This window comes from Falco naumanni, chromosome 4 (assembly GCF_017639655.2).
Source record: "Falco naumanni isolate bFalNau1 chromosome 4, bFalNau1.pat, whole genome shotgun sequence".
NCBI classification, from domain to species: Eukaryota; Metazoa; Chordata; class Aves; order Falconiformes; family Falconidae; genus Falco; species Falco naumanni.
Window position 1 is genome coordinate 42,629,355 of NC_054057.1, and position 12,105 is coordinate 42,641,459.

Consider the following 12,105-nt stretch of genomic DNA (forward strand, 5'->3'; position numbering starts at 1 on the left):
AGATCTGTGCAACACAACTTCACCGGGGAAGGGGGCATTTTTAATACGAATTCTGTTCTCTATGAACCATAAGTAGACCCTCGCAAGAGTTGACAGAAGTTTCTCCGGAAGGCAGCCGCACTTCACGCGGCCGGAACGCTCATTGAAACCAGCTCACGGGCTCCGAAGCGGCGAAGGTGCCAACTTCTAATTGATACGTTTAGGCGAAGCTCCCAACGCACTTGCTTTTAACATTCATTTATGCAAAGCGGTTTGGTGCGGGCAGGGCGAGCCCGGCGCGGCAGCGCTGCCTGCCAGCAGGAAACGGGCCTGGAAACCCTCCCGCTGCGGGCGGGGGGACCCGCGGGGGCACCGGGGGGCCGGGCCCTGCCCGCCGGGCCCCGGCAGCGCGCTGGGAGCCCCCGCTCCGTGCCGAGGCTTCCCCCCGGCGGCTTCAGCGCCGACCGGGCAGGGTGGGCAGCCGCGCAGCCTTCGTCCCTCGGGAGAGACGGAGTCTGCCTGGGTGCCTGTTAACTTCTGCGCTAATGGGCACCGGCGACAGCGGCCGCAGCCGTACACAACAGTAATTCTAACAGTCCTCCTCGCAAATGGAATGCCCCGCTCCGAGCCCCGGCTCTCCGACGGCGGTAGCTCGAGTACTGCAGCGCTGTACACGCAGCGCCTCCTGAAGCAAACCCCGGCCGCTCGGCATCATCGTTAATTATCATCACGCAGTTCAAACAAGATCTTTTCCTCTGCACCTTCCCTCGCGGCAGCGCGTGAAGAAACTCTGGTGCCCGCCCGCCTCGGGACGGAGCCGCAGCCAGCCCCTTCTCGCCCGCCGGCCGCGGCGCTCAGCGCAGTGGGGGCCGCGGGGACCCGCAGCGGGGGACGAGGACAGGGGCTCGGGGCCCCAGCCTCTCGCGGCGCTGGGGGCCGGGCGACGCAGGCCGAGGCCACCTCGCCCCGCAGGCGACACCGCTCGCTGCCAGAGCTTGGCGCGGGGGGCAGCTGCCTCCGCCGCAGCTGGGGCTGCTGCCGCGCCGCGCTCCCCGCCGCGGGCCCCCCTGCCCAGAAACACGCGGCGCCTGCAGGGCCGCCGGCGCTAATCTCACATCCTCCCCCGGCGCACACGCACAAAACGACGGGCGCTGCAGGGGAAGCGGCGAGCCAAAAGGGGAACCCGTCCCTGGGTGGGCTCGAACCACCAACCTTTCGGTTAACAGCCGAACGCGCTAACCGATTGCGCCACAGAGACTGCCGCTGGGTACCGCCTCCGCCGCGCCGCCCATGTGCTGCGGCGCCCAGGCCTGTCGCGCGTTCCGCTGCCTCCGTCCTGCGGGCCACCGCGCTGCGCGGTTGTGCGTGCGAGTCCCGGCCTACGAAGAGCGAATCTTGCGAAATGCTAAAAGAATACGAAAGGCTAATTCCCGAGATCGTTGTTCAGAACAGCATTCTTTTTCTGGGGAGTAAATTCACGAATCAGAGTTAAAACAGCTTCTTCTTGGCTGCTGCTAATTCCTTCGTTACACATGCCAGCCAAAATGTAATTCCCAAATATCGTTGAAAATTTGCCCTATTAGTATATTTAAAAGGCAATTTAAGTGACTGCAGGGAATAGGTGGGCTGTTTAAAACAGACAGCATCCCCATCCAGGTACGTAGGTAAATTATATTTACCTTTCCAAGTGACTGAAAACAGCCGTGAAGAAAAGCTGACCTTCCTATTACTGTTTCATTGAAACCTGCTTCCCACATTACCTTACAGTAAATCTACACCCACAGCCCCACCAAATACAGTTTTCACATCCAAACATAAGCAAATGTTTTCCCCTTTTTCTTTCACAGACTAATACTGTTCGAATCTCTTTGAATTCTTACTGTGTCAGTTGCTTCACATTGTCCCCATGGCTCCATGAAGTTCTGCCCGATGGCTCCTCTGTCTGCTGAAAGCCTTTGGAGTCGAGCAGGCACACAACACCTACTACAAGGATGAGTACTAACTCCTTTCCAAGCAGACGTGGGGTATCTCCTAGCCTCTGCCCACCCAAGACCAAGGCGGCCCAGGTCACTCCTGAAACCAGAGTCTTCAGCAGAAGAAGAGCAAAAGCCTGTTACTCCAGCTCTCATATTTTGTACAATGCCTTGCTCTTCAACACCATAAGACTTCATTTCTCAGCCCAGTGAGTAACTTTAAGCTGTCCCTTTATTACCCATAGCTTAGCCTTTCCCATTTTTCCAATACTTTGAAAAAAGCGACATAAATGTCACTATTATCACAGTACTGCTCAATTCTTTCATTGTGTATCATTGGTACCTTACTGAACTACATCTTTCAAAACATGGAGGAGAAAGACAAGATATGCAAGCCCTCAACAGTAATTAATTATTTTAAAGATTGTTTTTTGGGCCATCATGCCCACTGTGGCATGCTTTCCTACCCAGACCTCTGCTATTCTCAGTCAGAAGAATCAGTTCACAGGCTGGATCACTTCTATTTTCTCTGTGTAGGAGGACAAGTAAACAGTCCTGTGATTTTACACACAAGCAAATTATTTAGTGGAAATAGCAAAATTCTGGTCTGAACAAAGGCGTAACACATAGAGCAGTAGATGAACACTTGGGCATGGATTTTGGGCCCTGAAACATTTTACTTTATACACATAAATATTCCCGTTAGTTTTAATGAATGTAAACTTGACTGTTTTCAAAATCTGTGTTGAGGCCAGATCTAAAAATGGACTTTCCTATGCTGATACTGAGCACAAGCTCTGACTTCGAGGTGTCTCAGAGGAACACAGCACCTGGCATTAGACGTACCAAACTGCCTATTCAATGTGTCAGGACAGCGAGAGCGCTGCAGGTGAGGCTACAGAGTCACTTGGCACCTTTCTTCTCAGCATTCTTCCTCACTGAATCTCAGTCTTCCATTTAAAGTCTTACAAGGTAAAAAAGAAAATAACGAGAAACATACGCAGAAGTGAATGTTACCTCTTCAGCTTGAAACCAAGAGATCAGCGAAAGATCTTAACATGGATGACTTTCACTGACTGTTGAAGCACTAACCAGTGAGCCATCATAGCAGAGAGCAACATTATCTATCACTGCTCTGCAAATGGAAAAGATTAGCTGTCTACCCTTAGGAGAAGGTTTCTGACTTTATCTTCAGTAGAAAGGAAGAGGCCGAGTGCTGTTTAAGGCGTTCAGAAACCAGAAAGGGCTGCTACTTCAGATTAATCGTCCTCCCTATCAGTGTTTTTTGTTCTTTATTTCTGGATGGCTTTTTTTGTTGATAGGCTGTTTCTTGCGAATTGTATCTGGAGTTGCCAAGTTTTTCCCAGTATCTAGTGTATATAATTTAAATGCCATTATTGGATTCACTAATTATGGATAATGTTTTATTTTCTATTTTTATTAAAACGTAAATGTATACAATTAAATTACATATGAATATATGAAAATATTATACTCTGTAATAGTAAACTATTTTTATATTTCCTGTATTTAAATATTTTATAACATTATTTTATTGCTATTTTGAGATCCAGGAACTGGCATGTTTATTGCTATGACATCTGCAATCTTCTTCAAATATAGGCTTTGGTTCCTGAATGTCAGAGAAAGTTAACACAGGACAGAGGGTGAGACTGGGTATTGTTTATGAGTTTTATAAACATACCATATTCTCATCCTCTGTTCAGAAAAACAAGTCTAGTTATTCATTCAGAACTGTTCCTAAAATGAATTCAGTAGGATGTAAGAGAGACAAAAGAATCTTCCCACTTACATCACAGAATTACTCATTAACTATTTCTACAGTTTCTCAGAGGAAAGGACCATTTACCCCCCAACAAGCACATGCACCTACATTATTTATTATTCTATGTGTCATTTTTCATCAACTTTTTGTCAACTCTCAAGTTACAACTCGGCCCACACTACAAAAATTCACAGTCACAAAAAATTTCAGAACAGCTGATCAGCTTCTGCCCAAATATATTCGCGATTGCTTACTTTGTAACAGAAGTCTGTAAGTACACAGCTTACCATCCAAAGATTTCCTGTGGCTTTCTCTGAAACATGATTCTAGTCCATACCAGAACCAAGACATTAAAATAAATGGACAACTAACATAATTCAACATTGCTATTAAAATTACTAAAAGCAGAGAATAAGATTTCCATGACAAAAGTGGCATTTTTTATGCAGCTGCAAGCATCAGACCATGGAAAGATTATTCCTGTAGAAGGATTCAAAAGGTTGGCAGAAGCAGGTATAGATAGTTTTTCTTGATCAGTTGCAAGACTTCTTTTCATTCTTCAAATAAAATGCATTTTTAGCTTTTTTATTCAGTTGTGTGTATACAGATTTTCTGTTTTTCAAATACAAAGGCAGCTTACCATACCTTTTTTAAGACTTTATTAACTTCTACTCTTGGGCCTTTCAGTAAAGTCAGAGAAGTGTTATAACTGAAAGGACATCCCTGCCAATAGGATCAACTTACCTTAAAAACAAAGAACAAGGCTGAACAATAGTATTTTACTGACCTCTCCAGTTCACTTAGTTCTGCCTTCTCTTATAATGTGAGTCATACAAAAGGAGGCTAGTTGAGAAAATCCAGAAATCTTGGGGTGTTGCTAATTGCATACTGTTGGGTAACCTAAAAGTCAACCGTTCTCTCAACTTCTATAACTATGTTTACCAAAAGGAAATGGCCTAGGCTACCCAGTTCTGGATCACAAAACGTATAGTTGCACTTACTTTCCAAGAAACAAAAAGTTGTTTCAGTGCAGCTTGTGACAAAATTATACAATAGCCACTACTATTATCAGCAACTTGGAACATAGTCTGCAGCTATGACAAAAGATACAAAAAAACCCCAAACAACCCAAAACAAACAGAGAGGGGTACATTCAGAACTGATGTACAGATCTCACTCAACACACTATAAGGAGGATTTTTAATTGCAGTTCCCTGCCATCTATCTGTTCTGAGTGACTACTGAAGAGAGTACAATCATTATGGCAATCAGTTTCATAGTTTACACACACACACAAACAAAACCCACCAAAACAATCCTAAGATACTGCTTCAAAAATGTGAAAAGAATAAAATTTTACTGGCATAAGAAGTGAGCATAACACTGAGGAGAGCAATAATGATGCTTCTCCCATAGCACTTACTTCTCTCAAGCGCTTCTTATTATCATGGTAAGAAAGGGAGAAATTTCCTGTCCTTGCAGGTTTTTTGAACTAAACATACTAAGAATGCTTAAGAGTTCTTAAAATGATAGTGAATATCACGAAAATAAGAATGAGTCTTATGCAACTGAACTTTAATGTTGTGTCTACAGAACACACAGGAAAGCAGAAGAATTGCCAACCTGTGTTTTCAGGAGCAGAAACCTATTTTAATATTTTCTGAAGTCCAGGATTCAGGTTTAAGTTCTAAACATAGGCCTCAGTACAGGTAAGCAACTGTATTTGGAGCAATACAAAAGTCTGTGTTAACTTCAAGTACAATCAGATTACTAGCATGGTATAAAAGTATTTTCTTAAATAGGTTGAAGTTAAGAAAAAATTAAAGTTAAGAAAAATTAAGAAAAAAAAGTTAAGGCAAATTTTAGAGTGGACTAAAACCCATTGTGTTAAAAAATAAAAAGAACATAAATTTCATATCTTGCATTGCTTAGGAATACCCATCTCCCTGAAATAGTCTCACCAGAAAACATCCACCTCAGTTCTAAAAGTCATTTTGCAAGTGATCACACTAGTCAGCTTTACATCTGTCCAAGTGCTATAATTCATCCAGAACATTGTTTGAAGGAAAGGCAGTGAGAAAGGAAGACGCAGGTAAACTTTGTGGATCCACTCTAGATATTTCCAAACAGGAATCAGACATACTCAGCCAGGCAGCAATCTTAAGAAACCTGTGCTGACAGGTTGTTTGGGCAACACCACTTCTGGAGGCCTTTTCTTCATCAGACTGTTTCAAAGAGCTCAGGCATCAAATTCAGGTATCAGTGCTCTTTTCAGGATGCGTTTACAGACTCAAAATGTTCTTGCATTGCCTTCTGGAAGAGCTCTGTATGAAAGATGACACATGGGGTCCAAAGAACCATGGAGAAGCCATTATATTTTTGTTCCTCCAGCTACATCTATTACCAGCTAACAAAAGGTTAGCAGAGGTTCCTAATCCTAGAACCCTATTGCCAAAATGGAGGGAGGTTATGATATCCCATCATGAAAACAAACTTGAATTCCTATGGTTACAGTTAGCTCCAGCAGAATTCAAACTCTCTCAGACACCTCTGGTGCAAGGAAGCTTCTTCCATTGCTGTACCCTGTCTGTCCCTTGCAATCTGAGTAGCATCCTGCGGGACGCCAGGATACCAAACATTGGTGGCCTGAACATGCAACAAAAACCTCTTTCTTGGCACTATAATAGGAATGGTGTACAAGAGATTCATCTTGTTCCTCATAAGGATTGTGTAAGAGAAATTCAGAATATGCTTGGTCATAAACAGCAGAGAGAAACAAAAGGATACATCTATACCTCTCTTAACTATAAGCAATCCCTTCTCTTCATATGGTCTCAGACATGGACAGATGCTACAGTAATGGGGCCTAGATCAAAAACTAAAAGCAAAACTAAAACCAGGTATCTCTCTACTACAATAGAGTGGGAGAGAGAAAATTTGAGGAAGTTGAAATGAGAGACAATGTATTTCCACTGTTCTATGAAATTTTTTGATCACTCGTGGGTGATCATGTGGGTGCTGGAATATTTAAATAATATTTTTTTAAGAACCTTTAAGTCCCTGAATTAAATATACCTATCCTAAATTAAATATACCTATCCTAATGCCAAGCCTTGAAAAGTATGTTATAGAGGAAAATAAGAGTACAGAGTGTAAAGAAAAGACAGACAGATCATGGAGAAAAAAAGAGAACAAAGAGGAGTGGGAAGGAAACAAAAGGATAAAAAATCAGAAAAATGAAAGGAAGTGTGAACTAACTCATTTTTCAGACAGGCTGTATTCCTGCTGCTTTCAAGGATTCTACAGTGGAAAGGAACCAACATATTTTTGCAGTTTCAACAGCTTGTGGTGACACTGAAGGCAAAAGGAGAATGCAGAGAGAACTGACATCTCTCCTCTTGCCCCTGTCCTAATGAATGGTATAATCTCCACTACAGCAAAGGAACAGAGAAGGCACTTAGTGAGTTACAGCTCCCTGTCCCCTCCTCCTCCTCTTGGCCCCCAGCTTCTCAGATCTTTCTATTAAACTTTTAATAGTGGGGACCCCCTCACTCAGGGCAGCACTGCAGTCATTCATTAGTGTCCACCTAGGGAACAAATAACTCTTTAGCTGCACTGTAGGTGTCCAGCTTGCTTTGTGCCTGGAGGGGGATTTGTAATCGAAACAGGGAAGTGCAGGAGCAAAGAGAAAAAATGGGCAATAATAACCCGTGAACTCGCCTTTCATTCAGGTAACACACAAGACACATGTTAATGATTTCAGCTAAAGTACCAGGCAGAGAACTAAATATACACTAACCAGGCAGAAACCACCTGCATGTGCCAATGTAGCTAAGCAGGGACTCCTTGGAGAAGGGACAGGGAGAAATAACTTGCTGAGTTTGCAGGGAATTGTTTTGTTGTGTACTTTGCTGTTCTTCATTCACCCAAATGGATCAACAAGCTAAGATTTTTCTCAGATCTTGTATTTTAGCTTGTCTGCACAGAGTATTCCTGTAACTGGATCAGGAGAACCCATAAATATTAAGACAGAACACGCTGGGATTCCAACAGCTATGTTGTCTAATGGGACTAGAATATCAGCCAGTTATGTGCTGCTTTAGGCAGGACTGCTTCAGACCTCATGGCCTAGACTGCCTGGATTATTACGGTAATTTTAAAATACAAATTAATTGAAATATAGACAAATAGAAAATGGGAATTGCTTCCTATAATTTCTGTCAAAATGCACGTGTGTGCAAAACCAACCAAGCAATTTTTATCTAAGCACTCTCCTTCATGTGCCTTTCTCAGCTTTTGGCAACTACCAGCCCCAGCAGGCTGAGGCAACCATTTGCCCATCCTGCCAGTACCCTCGGATGAGCACATCATCCTACGGCATACAATAGGTAGAAGACAGCCAGAGAAATACAAGAGAAGAAAGGTCTCTTTAACAGAGAAGAGAGGACTGCAGATACCTTGGAGGACAGTTTCCTTTTTCATCCTTAAATATTTGCCATCAATACAGCTTCACTATTTCGCAAGCTAATCAATAATGCAGTGACAGTGAAAGAGATGTGAGGGTCTTTTGGCGGCTACAAACTGGCAATGATGCTTTGATGGCTCCTACCGAGGATTTATCATTTCATGGATAATCTCCTGCAGAACACTGTGGGGCCTGAGAGTATAATATACAATATGGCTACAGGAAGGAAACTGGACAGATGACTGCACTTTATCTTAATTCCCTATAGCATCATGTCCCAAGAAAATCAAAGGTGAAATAAAAGCATGATACATGTCTAAAAGTATGAACACAGTGTACACAGACTGTTGTTTGGACATTTAATATAGCTAAGCTGGTAAAAGTAAGTAAAAAGTAAGACAGGACAAGGATGTTATGAGGAGCCACAATCCTTTTTTGCCATTGTCCTTGCCAGGAGGGACTTCAGAGGGACTTTATTATTATTATTAGACTGTATTATAAATTATTTCAGAGATATACGAAAGCTAAATCTCTCTCCCTTTCCACACACTTGCAATTCACTAACTGTGAATAAAATGAGAACAATTTGCTCCTAAATAAAGAATCACATGCAGTAATTAATAAATAGGAAGAGTAGTTTAATACATCTTGGTCAAAATGCCCCTGGCTCAAGTGACCAGAACATTTACTGAGATGTGCCACCTCTGAGGGAAGGGATCTTCCATTCAGACATCTCTACTGTTAGGCAGAACACTGCCACTCACACACAGCATAATCCTCTCAGGAAAAGGAAATATAGGCTGTGCACAGCAGCATATTCTGACAATACCAAAGTCACTGTCCTCCTCCTCAAGGCCATGATGTAAGGCCCTAATAAGTCCAAGAGCAGTCAGGCAACATGTAAAATCTCATAATATCACCTGGCCAGGAACCCCCTAGGCCTGAAAGGACTAAAACTATTCCTTTGCCCTTCTCCTTTTTCACTTTTCTTCCATTCATATAAAAGCCTTTCTAATTTTCCTCAGTTTTGTGTTGCAAGTATTTATTTACTACATCCATATAATAATTATACATATATGAAATTCTACTTTAAGAAAAAAAAGGTACATTAATAAATATGCACAACGTACCCAATTGCTACTGAAGATACCTCCAATCATCCCACATTGCAACTATGTATTTTTCAAAAGAACACAAACTAGCATTTTCAGTTTTTCACACAGCCAAGCAGTCACTGCAGTATCATTAGCTTTTCCAGTTTGTTCACACTGTATGTTAATACACTGTACATCTGCTCAGTTTCCACAAGTAACTACCTAAGTATAAATACAAAATATGAAAAACATATAATCATGTACATTATTGTATGAATGAATATATTTTAAAGTCTTATATTCCTTCCTAGTCTTGTCATTACATTAACCGGCTTTAAAAAATTCTGCTAACATAGCACTTGAACAATTGCTTTCCTTATGGTATTCATGTAATGGGTATTTCCAGATTCTCAGTTTTAACCTTTTTCTTCTTTGCAGTTTATAAAAAAACCCAACACCCACAACCAACAAACAACACCCAACCTCCCCCAAAACAGATGTGCATAAGTCTGTCAACGTACCTGGAAATTTTTCATCTTTGTTAAAAAATTAAGAAAACACAATTGTAATAACACAATTGTACTGTTAAAATCAGTGAATACTCAATTAAATTGTCAAGCAACCTTAAAATAGCTCATTTTCTGATATTCTTTCATTTGATTTTAACTTAGGAGTTTTTGAAGCTTGTTAAAATATTATGCCAAAACCACAAAGCTAAAACATGTCAAAATGAATTACATTAACAAAAAATATATATATTTATGGTCTTTTACAAATCACGGTATCCAGTTCAATGACACACAAGCAGATTTATAACAAGACTAGTCTCACAAGACTACAGAACCATTTAAAAGCAGCATTTCTGCCATCTTCAACAGATCTTTGTAGCTTGGTAGGTACAAATAATTTGTATTTCATACAGCCAATGATCATTAAAGATCGCCCCCATATTTCTCTTAAATTGGATAAATTGGAAAATTGTTCATTTCCTCTTCCTCCAGTTCTGTTTTCATGTATGATGAATTTAGGGATGTTTTGCTGAAAATGGGCAACAGATTACGCTACATACAGATATGTCTGCTGAAAACAATTCAGTGAATTAAAAATAACCATGGGCTGCATCTGACCTTTCCTATAAACCATGTATGTCTGAATTTTTTTACATGCCTTAATGATTATTAGAGTTTGGCTCAATGAAAGCGACTGAAGAGTACAATATTTAGCATTTGTTTTACATTATTTACAATTTCAGTGTTCTATTTAGAGAGGTTTATGATGCCTATCCTGGTAATCTTACTCAGATGAAGAATCCAACCTCATGTAAGTATTCTGAATGAGAGATGCGGGACTGACTCTTTCATTCTGATACAAACACAAGATAAATGGGTAGCCAAACTACATAGATCAACTTAGGCAGTGGATGCCTCCTTACTGAAGACAACGTGACTGCTCTCTGTACATGGTCTACAGGCAAATGAGCACAACAACGTTGAATCCAAACTCCTGACAAGCTTCAAGAGCTGTGCAGTACTTCTGATGGAAACATTGCAACCAGCTTTACATAGCATGTACCCCCTCCTCCCCCCATACAAAAAGTTCACTATCTCCAGCACCACCGCGTGCATTAACACATATTTCAATATTATGCTTCAAATGTTAATTCTAGCCAATACAAAGACCACAGCCTAGGTTATATTAAATATGGATTTACCTCTATGACGAAAAGGGATATATATAACATCATTTCCATCCCAAGCACAGTTTTTAACTAAAATCACCATGGAAATGTATGTTTTGTTCACTCTGATATTAAATAAACAGAGAATCACAACTGTGAAAAATACTTCTGTGGCTAGTGACTTGTTTAGTTTTGGAAAATAAATTCTGTAAATACCTATCAAGGTACTATTAATAAGGATTTTAAAATAACAAATCTTTAACAACACATGGCATAAATATACATATAAAAACATGTTAGAAATTGCACACATTTCTAGTTCAGAGCAGATGCTATTGCCAACACCTTCCTCACTGGTACTATTTCATTTCAGTTTCAAGGTTTGCTCACAAGGTTTGGATTTTCTGACATTTTCAGGATCTGGCCTTACAAACACTCAAGAAACTTTCTCCAGAGGTATAGTCTGACTCTGCTTCAAAGCTTCTCATCATATTCAAGCTGCTTAAACATTTGCAGAATGAAGCCCTCTGCACAGACGCAGATACACATGGCTAAATGAGATTTGGCTTACGATTTCACAATGTGGTATTCTGTATCAGACAGAGCAACAAAGGAAAGGTGACTTGTTCTCCTGTGTGAGCTGTAAATACCAACCATCACACCACTTAATAGGTCTGTTTTATTAATAGCATATATTTAAAGCCTTCAATGCAAGTTTCTTTTGAACAATGAGAGGCTGGTAAATTCTTAAAAGATAATAATCAGCAGTGCAGTAGTTCTTTGATGGTCTGTAATTACCCAACTGTCCACTACTTGAAGGACAGCAGCAAACTACCACTCACCATTAGTTTATTTTTACTTATAACTTGTACTTTAGGTAAGAATCCATTAATTACAAGCAAAACAAATTGCTTACTCAAAACACTTCCCACAGAGGCTTGTTTTTTTACATGCATTAATCTAACTGAGATATACGTGACATTTTAAATGGAGGTTAAACTGATGTAAATAAATGCAATTATTTGAAAGCAAACAGGATTCAGTCACATTTATTTCTGCATGGAATTACCGTACATTTTCTCCCGGTGCGTATCGTGAACAAACACTGAACCACAGGAATTCCAGAAGGC

The 12,105-nt window shown here is 41.0% G+C and overlaps 1 non-coding gene across 1 annotated transcript; it reads right to left on the reverse strand.

Moving 5' to 3' along the window:
• Window positions 1-1,163: 1,163 nt before the first annotated feature.
• TRNAN-GUU lies at window positions 1,164-1,237 on the reverse strand. Its single transcript has one exon. It is a non-coding gene; the product is annotated as a tRNA-Asn (tRNA).
• Between the last annotated feature and the right edge of the window lie 10,868 nt (window positions 1,238-12,105).